The sequence below is a fragment of the Caretta caretta genome, chromosome 9, assembly GCF_965140235.1.
Source record: "Caretta caretta isolate rCarCar2 chromosome 9, rCarCar1.hap1, whole genome shotgun sequence".
Classification (NCBI taxonomy): Eukaryota; Metazoa; Chordata; order Testudines; family Cheloniidae; genus Caretta; species Caretta caretta.
The window spans coordinates 5,181,270-5,192,017 of NC_134214.1; the positions used below are offsets into that span (position 1 = coordinate 5,181,270).

General features: G+C 55.1%; 1 pseudogene; it reads left to right on the forward strand.

The window, feature by feature from the left end:
* The first annotated feature begins 5,785 nt into the window (after positions 1-5,785).
* On the forward strand, positions 5,786-10,009 carry LOC125643203 (cytoskeleton-associated protein 5 pseudogene; annotated as a pseudogene).
* The last annotated feature ends 739 nt before the right edge of the window (positions 10,010-10,748 follow it).

The following is a 10,748-nucleotide window of genomic DNA, read 5'->3' on the forward strand; positions in this document are numbered from 1 at the left end:
CTCCGGTTCCTCCATCTCCTCCGGGTATTCCGCTGCGGGCAGCTCCGGTTCCTCCGGGTATTCCGTTGCGGGCAGCTCCGGTTCCTCCGGGTATTCCGTTGCGGGCAGCTCCGGTTCCTCCGGGTATTCCGCTGCGGGCAGCTCCGGATCCTCCGGGTATTCCGCTGCGGGCAGCTCCGGATCCTCCGGGTATTCCGCTGCGGGCAGCTCCGGGTATTCCGCTGCGGGCAGCTCCGGGTATTCCATCTCCTCTGGGTAGTCCGCTGTGGGCAGCTCCAGATCCTCCATCTCCTCCGGGTATTCCGCTGCGGGCAGCTCCGGATCCTCCGGGTATTCCGCTGCGGGCAGCTCCGGATCCTCCGGGTATTCCGCTGCGGGCAGCTCCGGGTATTCCGCTGCGGGCAGCTCCGGATCCTCCATCTCCTCTGGGTAGTCCGCTGTGGGCAGCTCCAGATCCTCCATCTCCTCCGGGTATTCCGCTGCGGGCAGCTCCGGATCCTCCGGGTATTCCGCTGCGGGCAGCTCCGGATCCTCCATCTCCTCTGGGTAGTCCGCTGTGGGCAGCTCCAGATCCTCCATCTCCTCTGGGTACTCCGCTGCTGGCAGCTCCGGTTCCTCCGGGTATTCCGCTGCGGGCCAGTCCCACTCCCCCTCGGTATCGGACTCACGCTGGCCCGGGCTGCAGTCAGGCCCCTCCAGGTCCTCTGGGTATTCAGCGGCCGGCAGCCCTGGTTGCCACAGGCCTTCCCCCCAGTCAGGCTCCTCCTTGCCCAGGGCTTTGCCTGGGTCAGCAGCTGGATCGCAAGGGAGCAGCCTGTGTCTGTCTCCCTCCCTGGTGCTCTCCTCCCTGGGCAGAGGGCCCCGCCCTTTGTACTTCCTGTCCCATCCTTCCCCTTCCGGGGATTGGCGGAAGCTTGCCCTGGCCCCGCCCACTCAGGCTCAGAGGGTGGCTCTTTACCCTCTGGTTAGGAGGGGAGCCACCCTGGCTCCCTACAGTTCCCCATGTAGATACTTACAGACATTGATCAAGTAATTCCTTACCCTTCTCTTTGTTAAGATAAATAGATGGAGATAAATATCACTACAAGGCAGGTTTTCTAACCTTTTAATCATTCTCATGGCTCTTCTCTGAGCCCTCTGCAATTTATCAACATCCTTCTTGAACTGGAGACAGCAGAACTGGGCAACGTATTCCTCAGAAGTTGCACCAGTGCCAAATACAGAGGTGAAATAACCTCTTTGCTCCTAATCAAGATTCCCCAGTTTGTGTAACCCAGGATCCCATTAGCCTTTTTGGCCACAGAGTCATGCTGGGAGCTCATGTTCAGCTGATTATCCACCAAGACCCCCAAATCTTTAACATCTTGTAAATTAACTGGGCCTCTTTTGTCTACTTCCTCCTTTGTGCATTAGCGTCACTGAATGGAGCCCAAGCCCGAGAATGAGGTGCATTTGCTTTTACAGGCCCTGAAGACCCAGCAGAGGGAGCTCAAAAGCACAGAATTAGGAGATGTACTCCCGACTGCCGGTATTATGATAGCACCTTTAGGCAACCAATCAGCTCAGGGCTCCAGTGTGCTAGGCACTGCACAGAGCCACAGATGGCAAGACAGTCCCCTGCCCCAAGACAAAGGGTTGGAGACAGGGACGATTATTATACCCATTGCACAGAAAGGAGCTGAGACCCAGGTAACTCGCCCAGATAACTCTCCCAGTCAGTTGGTGTGGGGTAGCTGGCACTGTGGGGTGAGGATGTGGAAGTGGCTGCCGAGGCCAAAGGTCACTTTCCAGTTTGGAAGGCAGGGCTCCGGACTTCAGGAGCCAGGCCCCAGTGAGCAGCATGGTCTGCTAGAGGGCTGGGTCAGGTTCGATTAAAATCAACGTAGTTGGTACCTAAATGCCTTACTGAGAAGAACAGCACAGAGCCTGCTGCAGAGCTAGGAACTCAGCTGGGGTGTCCTGAGTTCCAGATAGCACCTTAAGCACGGGACCATCCTTCCTCTCCTCGCTGCAGCTGGCCCTGGGGAGGAGCGCAAAGGGAGAGAGGGTGAAAAGCATCTTCTCCTTTCTATGCCCAGGTGCTGCCCTGTTGCAGTTGTTATGGTCCCTGAAGGCAAGGACCAGGGGCATTTGGAACCACTGGCAGCACTGGACTTCGGAAAGGTGTCTTATGTGTAAGGAGGGGTAGGTTGCGATACGGGTTTGCCCTCTGTCCCACATCCCCTTCCGTACCAGCCAGTGCAGCCGAGCCAGCGGAGGGGTGAGGAGCATGCATTGCAGCCCGTTAAAGAGTCTCTTAAAGAGCGTCAGAGTCCCCATGCCGGCTTGCCCTCTCCCCCACGCCTCAGCCCGGCCTGCGCCTTCGCACCCGCGACACCGGCCCGCACAGCACAGCACTGTCAGAAGACGTCAGGTGGGCGCTTAGTGCAAGCCGTGCCAACGGAAGATCGTTTAAAGCAACCGAGAGAACTTGTTAGCTGCAGAGCGGGCACAAAATGACCTTTCCTCCCCACGGAGGAAAGTTTCTGCTAAAGCAAGCTGTAGATGTAAGACAGAGGCTCTGAAGGGACTTCGTCACGTCTTGGGCTGGAAAACTGAAGAAACACATGGAAAGAGGACAAGATACTTGAATTGAAACTGTGTGCGTGTGTGTGTGTGTGTGTGTGTGTGTGTGTGTATGTGTTTTTCCTGGCACCGGGAAAGGGAACAGACCCTTTAGACTGTGTAACTTTCATGGGCCAGGGACTGTCTCTCACTGTGTCTTAGCACAGTAGGGCCCTGACCAAGGCCAGAGCCTTTAAGTGCTGCTGTTTTACAATTATTACTCCCGACCATTTCAGACCTCAGGCATTAATTCAGATCTGAACTAGGCTGGGAGTGACCAACAGGTGTTCACCTCGGATAGTTCAGTGGCCCCCTTCGGGGTCCCCAAGCTGAGTGCTCACATCGCAAAGGGTGCTATTCTTAGAACAGAGGCCAAGGATTAAATGAGCCACTGAGACACTGCACCCCTAGACGTGGTTCCTCCAGGGCAGGAGGGGGCTGTTTGCAGGAGGGGGAAATTTGTGCTGCTCATGCCCAGCCTTTGGCTGCACAGAGGAGGCCAGGGCAGATGGGCAGAGTGATGGACTAGAGTCACTGAATGAGATAGATACGGCGCACAGATGCTGGTTACGATCCAGCCGGTTTTGGTTATCAGCAGTACTTTGGGCCAGGTCATGAAGTCTTGTTTGCTTCGTTAATACCCCGGGTAATGGCAAAGGTGACTAGCTGAGTAAGTGCTTAGTAAAAACTGAGTGTGGGTTTTAAATTCTGGCTGGTGGCATATCTCCAGCACCTGCCTGCCAAAGGGCCTCGTCAGGGCTTCACAACAAACACTGCAGCCGTCGCCGTTACGTCAACTTTGCCACAAGGGAGTCGAACGTCAGGACCCACCAACCACACAGAATTAAAAGCAGAGAGTCTACGAGCACACCCCGGGTGACGAGCAGCAATTAAATCCTCTTCAGGACAAAAGATAAAAACAAAGGTGCTGCTCTGTCATAAAACAGGGCTTGGAGCCGGATTTCCGGGTCCATCTCAGAATCAAGGCGAACAGGCATTCTTCACAGGACTGGGGTCCTATGGAGGCAACATTATGAAGGTGGGATTTTCAGATGAATAGAGGTAGGTGCAAAGTCTCGTTCCTCTAGAGCAATAGAGGACTACTGAATAGTGATTGTTAATGGGTAACGATCACTTTCCCGTCTTTCTCCAGTTTGAACATGGACGGTTTTTGTACCTCCACTGCTGCTTTTGAATTGACCATCACCCTCTCTCCCCCCCGCCCCTCCCCCGAGGCCTATCTCTTTTCTTTAGGCAAGGGGCAAGCAGTCATGCTTGATTACCCTTTCTTGGTCCTTTCAGTTCTGCGTTCTCTACCCACTGCCACTTTCCCTCCATGGCAATGTACATAAACAATCCTGTCCAGGCGCAGGAGGGTTCGTACCTCACTTTGACATTGCACCACTAAGATTGCGTTAGTTGCAATTGCATAATCATAGGAACGTAGTGAAGGGTGGCATCGGCCTTCCCCTTCCCCACCCCCCACCCCGTTTGTACCTGATCCTAATGGGTGACCCCAGCTTAGCGCTACAGGGGAAGGTGACACTCCCACAAGGTCCCTGTAAAAACTATGCCTTGGAGAGAAATTCCTTCCCACCCCCACAGAGACAGCATCGTCTAGCAGAGTAAGCACAGGACAGAGAGCCGGGAATTCCTGCGTTTTACTCCGGCTTCTGCGTCTGATTCACTACGGACACTACAAAGTGAGGGCGATGTAAGCCACCACGCATCAACCTCGTTGCACCTGTGTCTACGTTAAATCTGTCTCCCCGCAATGAGAGCTCTCCAGGATGCTGACATCGTAACGCCACCTCCCCGAGTGGCACTGAGCCATGGTCCATGTACTGAGGTCAACACAGCATGGGTATAGACAATGAGTTAGCTATGTCGACCTAACAGTCCTCCAGAAGCTATCCCACAATGCCCCTCACCGACTGCTCTGGTCATAAGCGTGAACTCTGCTGCTTAATGGAGACTGGAATCCCACCCCTCCCCCCGACCTTTAAAACCCCACAAAGTTTTGAAATGCCTTTTCCTGATTGTTCATCTTGGCAAGCACACCTAGCAGCTCTCCATTGCTGTGTGCAACTGCCCTCTATTAGCCCGAGAAAGTCTCTCAAGGGCTGAGAGTCTCTCTGATCTGACCGACTTTAAGTGCTTATGTCTTATAGAATCATAGAAACATAGAAATGTCGGGCTGGAAGGGACCTCAAGAGGTCATCCAGTCCATCCCCTTTCACTGAGACAGGACCAAATAAATCTCCTCCACCATCCCTGACAGGTGTTTGTCTAAATTGTTCATAAAAACCTCCAGGGATGGCTTAGCTGGGTTGTCAAGGTGGCGTCTCCTTGCGGTTTGTCTGGGCACAACTCACCCCATTGTGGTTGCATCATCCCTCACAGATTTGGGGTTGGTCCGAGTCCAAAACAAAAAGAGAAACGGTGAACTTCAGAACCAGGCTCATCTGCAGGTGTGTCAGGAGGACCTTCGCTCATCTGCTCTGGGCTTGTCTTTGGGCAGCTAGTCCCTTTCTGTCAGTTTCCCTGGGCCTAGACATCCCAGACCACCAAATGGTTTGCTCCGAGAGCGTGCTATCCTAAGATCTCAGCGAGAACCAGGCTTCCCTTGTCAAGCAAGTAGCATAGCTCTGCTTTTCTTCCTGGTCAGCCCTCTCTATGGGGATTCCACAGTCTCCATAGGTCACCAGTTCCAGGACTTCATTACCCTATCATCAGAAAGCTTTTCCTAATTTCTAACCTAAATCTCCCTTGCTGCAAACTAAGCCGATTCCTCCTTATCTTACCTCAGTGGACATGGAGTATGGTTGATCACCATCCTCTTTAGAACAGTTTCTTACATATTTGAAGACTGTTACCATGTCCCCACCCTTGGCCTTCTCTTCTCTGGACTAAACATGCGTGGATGACGTCACAATGACCTGCAGCCGTCAGACCGAGCGCATCAGAACTCAGAAGCAAGAGCAGCAGATGATCACCAGGAATCCGACGCTGCGGCTGGAACATCAGCAGCTCCTCCAGCTGCTGCAGGGGGCAAGGACATCGGGAAGACCCTCTGCAGCTCATTTGGAAGCTCTTGTCACCCAGCCTGGTCACCCACCTGAGAACCGATGGTGCAGAAGGTTCTGGCGCCCAAAGCAAACAAAAGTCAGTGCCAAGCAACATGTCTGAACTTGAGCTCTCAGAAGAATCGTGTGAGAAAGTGGTTGCAGCTGTTCTTCCGGCCTCCTGCATTCGGCAGCTGGCCAGCCGCAACTGGAAGGAGAGGTTTTCCGGCCTGGAGGCATTTCAGAAGGCTGTGGAAGAAATAGAGAAGAGCAAAATGCCCTGCCAGGCCCTGGTGAGGCTGCTGGAGAAGGATCGTGGCTGGGAGGAAACCAAACTCCCAGTGATGCAGAAAAAGCTTCACATCATCACCTTGATCGCCCAGAAGGGAAACTTTTCCAGAACGTCAGCTCAGGTCGTCTTGGCCGGCCTGGTGGGAAAGGTGGGCGACGTGATCTGCAGCAGCGACGTGAAAGGAGCCCTGACAGCAATAGCAGAGGCCTGTGCGCTGCCGTGGACTGCTGACAAGGTCACGTCATTGGCTTTCTCGCAGACCCAGCCCAGGACCCAGGCAGAAGCCCTGAAGTGGCTGGCGAACGCCATTACAGAGTTTGGCTTCACTGGGATGGAGGTGAAGGCCTTGGTCAGTACCGTAAAGGCTGCTCTTGCTGCTGTTCACCCAGATGTACGGGCCTCTGCCTTTGTCCTGCTGGGGACCATTTCTCTGTACGTGGGTGCCCCTCTGAGAGCGTTCTTCGAGGGCGAGACGCTGCCCCTTCTCTCCCAGATAGATGCCGAGCTGGAGAAGATGAAAGGCCAGAGCCCACCTGCTCCCACCCGGGGCAGCTCCAAGCACTGTAGGGGGAGAGGGGATGAGGGGAAGGAAGGGAAGCCCCAGGACCATGGAAGGACTGAGACTGTGAATATCAGTGACAGGATCACCTCAGCGCTGGTGTCGAAGCTGCGGGACAAGAGCTGGAGGATCCAGAAGGAGGGCCTGGATGAGGTGGCAGGTATCCTCAGCGACGCCAGCTTCATCCAGCCAAACGTGGGCGACCTCCCAGCTGCCCTGAGGGCTTGTCTCCAGGACCCCAATACAGTCCTGGTGCAGCAGACCCTGAGAATCCTCCAGCGACTGGCCACCTCCATGGGCCCGAGCATCAAGCAGCATGTGAGGAAGCTGGGCATCCCCCTGGTCACCATCTTCAGGGACAGCAAGAGCAGCATGCGAGCCTCAGCCCTTATGGCCGTGAATGCCTGGGCCGAGCAGATCGGCACGAAGGACTGGCTGGAGGGGGAGGACTCTTCTGAGGAGCTGAGAGAGGAAAATCCTTTCCAAAGGCAAGAACTGCTGGGCTGGCTGGCTGAGAAGCTGCCTGCTCTCCGTTCTGCCCCCTCAGACCTGCTGCGGGGAGTGCCTCACCTCTACGCCTGCCTGGGAGATTGCAATGGTGATGTGCAGAAGGCAGCCCAGGAAGCCATGCCCTTCTTCTTGATGCACCTGGGATTTGAGGTGATGGACGAAGCCGCTCGCCAACTGAAGCCGGCTACCAAGGACCACGTAGTGGCCATGCTGGAGATAGCCAAAGCCAACCCTACCTCCAAGCCCACTGTTCCTGTTAAGTTGCCTTCCAGGCTGCCAAGGGTCACGGCCGTCCCAGCCTTCGCCTCAGCCTCAGCCACATCCCACCTGGCATCAGCCTCTTCTTCCCCAGCCCCTGCTGGAGACTCCGTGTCCAGCAGTGCCCTGGAATGGAAGCCTGGACCCAAAGACGCCACATCAGGAGCAGCTGCCCTGAAAGTCAAAGGCTTGCCCGATGGGGGGAAGGTGCAAACAAAGGCCAGCCTGAAGGACAATGGCAACAAGCTGGGTCCTATTTTTATCACCGTCCCCAAAGGGAAAGAGCAGAGAGCAAAGGACGAGAGAGGGGGGAAGGTGCTGAGGTGGAACTTCACCACCCCCAGCAACAGGTACGCGGAGCAGCTGAAGGCTCAGATGTGCAGCTGTGTGTCCAACTGGCTGCAGGAGGAGATGTTTCACTCCAACTTCCAGCACCACATCAAAGCGTTGGCCATCCTGGTCAAGCACTTGGAGAGGGAGAAGGACGGCCTCATCAACTGCCTGGACCTGATCCTGAAGTGGCTCACCCTGCGGTTCTTTGACACCAACACCTGGGTTCTGACGAAGAGCCTGGAGTATCTCAAGCTGCTGTTCACCTTGCTGAGCCAGGAAAGATACCAGCTGACTGAGCACGAGGCAACATCTTTCCTCCCCTACCTGGTCATGAAGATGGGGGAGACAAAAGAGGTTCTCCTCAGGGAGGTGCATGCTGTTTTGAAGAGGGTCTGCCTGGTCTATCCAGCCAGGAAGATGTTTAGCTTCATCATGGAAGGGACCAGGTCCAAGAACGCCAAGCAGCAGGCAGGGTGCCTCGCTGAGCTGGGATATTTAGTCAAAGCCTACGGCATGGAAGTGTGCCAGCCAAGCCCTGGCAAAGCCTTCAAGGTGATATCTGCCTTCATTGGAGACCAAAACAATGCCATCCGCAGTGCTGCCTTAAACAGCATTGTGACCGCTCACCATGTGCATGGGGAAGGGGTGCTCAAGCTGATTGGGAGCCTTTCAGAGAAACACATGAGGATGCTAGAAGAGAGCATGGAACAGGCAGCCACCAGGCCAGCTGCTTTTCCGGTCAAACAGGCCATGGAGAGACCGCCACATGCGCTAAGCGCAAGTGCTAATGACAGCATGGGAACAGCAGAGGGCATGCCCTCCAAACCCAGTCACGCCCACAGCACGGGAGAAGACATGGAGAAGGGGCAGGCAGCTCCCCAGGCATTCCAGATGGACGTAGAGGAGCCTGAGAATGTGCATGACTCTCTCCAGTGCAAGAGTCCCAAACCGGATGGCATCACTCAGCCAGGTGCAATTCCTGAACCCCAGCCCAATGCTGTCTCCCTGCACCCTAATGGCATGCATAGCAACGTTGCCTCCACCATCAACTTCATTATCCACCATGTGGCCAGTGGCGACGTCGACACCATCATCCAGGCTCTGGCACAGATCGATGAGATCCTGAAGCAGGAGGACAAGGCAGAAGCCATGTCTGGCCACATCAACCAGTTCCTGATAGCCACTTCACGGCAGCTCCGGTACATCCACAGGCTGCAGGTGGGGGAGGAGAAACTGGGGAAGGACCAAGTCATTCAGCTGTATGGCTGCATCATTCGCAACATGATGCTGCTGTTCCAGACAGAGAGCCTGGCCCAGGAGGCCTCCACAGGGGTTTTGAAGGACCTGCTCCACAGTCTCATCACCTTGATGCTGGATTCCCTGGTGGTGGACCTGGAGGAAGGTCAAGATGTCATCCAGTCCATCAATCTCCTAATGAAAAAGGTGCTGGAGCAGTCTGACCAGACCAGAATCTTTAGTGCCTTGCTCGCCCTGCTCCAGGATAGCCTGACGGCTGCAGCCAGCCCCCACAAGTTCCCCGAGCTGGTGGCCAAGTGTCTGTGGAGAATCACGCAGCTTCTCCCCCGAACAATCGGCACTGTCAACCTGGACCAGATCCTACTGGACATCCACCTCTTCATGAAGGCGCTCCCCCACGAGAAACTAAAGCAGTGCACAAGCCAGTTCCCCCAGATAGCTCTGAAAACTCTACTGCACTCCTTGAGCAGGCTGACGGGGCCTGGGATTCTGGACCACCTCACCATGATAGAGAACAAGGGGGAGTCGGAGCTGGAGGCTCACCTCTGCCGGGCAACGAGGCTCTCCACCATGCAGGCTGCCAAAGAGACCAATACAGATGCCGGTCAGGGGGTCTCTCATGTGGCTGACAAGGCTGCAAAGGGCAAAGTCAATGACATGTTAGCAGGCATCTTTAAAAAGATTGGCTCCAAGGAGAACGCTAGGGAGGGTCTGGAGGAGCTGTACGAATACAAGAAGAAATGCCCCGATGTGGACTTGGAGCCTTTCCTGGAAAACTCCTCCCTCCTCTTCCGCAGCTACGTGAAGCACGGCCTGGCAGTGATGGGCATGGAGCGAGAGGGCAAACAGCACCTTCCCCCCAGCACAGGGATGCCCCTTCAGGCTCAGGCTCCCCCTCCCACTAGGAAAGCCTCCTCCCCAGGAGAGCATACAAATGGGGAGGAGGTGGGGCCATCTCTCTGCCTGGACAGGCTGAAATTGATGAGGCGTCAATGTAGCAGCACAAAATCCTGCAGCCAGCTCCCCCTTCCCCAGCGACCTTCAAAGCTCGAAGACCCCTTGGCCCTGGTGTCCCCAGACAAGCACAGCAGCAAACTCCCCCGCTATGTGAAGATCCAGGAGCAGAAATAGCACCTGGACCTGGCATCCTGCCGAGTGTTTCTCCGCTGGCTTCGAAACCAGCCAGCCCTTTTTCTTCCTCTCCCCATCAGCCACCATACATGATGGGAACACACAATAAAAAGACAAATATAGAGCGGTCGCCAGTGAATGGCTCACGGGACGAGGGCAGCTTTCACTGACTCAGCTAGAAGTCTTCCTCATTTAGCGTGGCCTCATTTAGGCCTTCAGTTAAGTGTGGATTTAGGTGGGGAGAAAGGAAGGGGACAGTAAGCAGGAGAGCTGGGGGGACACAGCAGTAAGGAACGAGGGGGGAATGCTGGTCTCAGCACACCAGGGTTTTTTCCCCCCACAACGTGAGCAGATTCTAACAGTTGCTCTGACTTGCCAATTTCTTGCTTAGTGTTTTATGACTGTAAATGGCAGGAGCAGATAGTACCAGCACAGAGATTAGCGGAGGATAGCCATTAAAATCATGTACCTCCCTAGAGAGACAGACCAACCCATAACTGGCAGGGCAACTTGGAAGGAACTTCCTCTGTAGGCGAGGCTGTTCCATAACTGCGTTCTAGGGGTAGGTTCCGGATGGACCTGCTGAGTGTGGTCACTGATTTCTAGGCTCTTGAGAAGCTCTCAAGAAGGTTCCAGGCAAAATGCTGCCCTGATTTACATGGCCCTGCAGAATGTCACACCCATGCACGTTTGCCATTGGGTTGTGCAGGGAGAGAGTCAGGGCTGGGCTGGGCTTTGT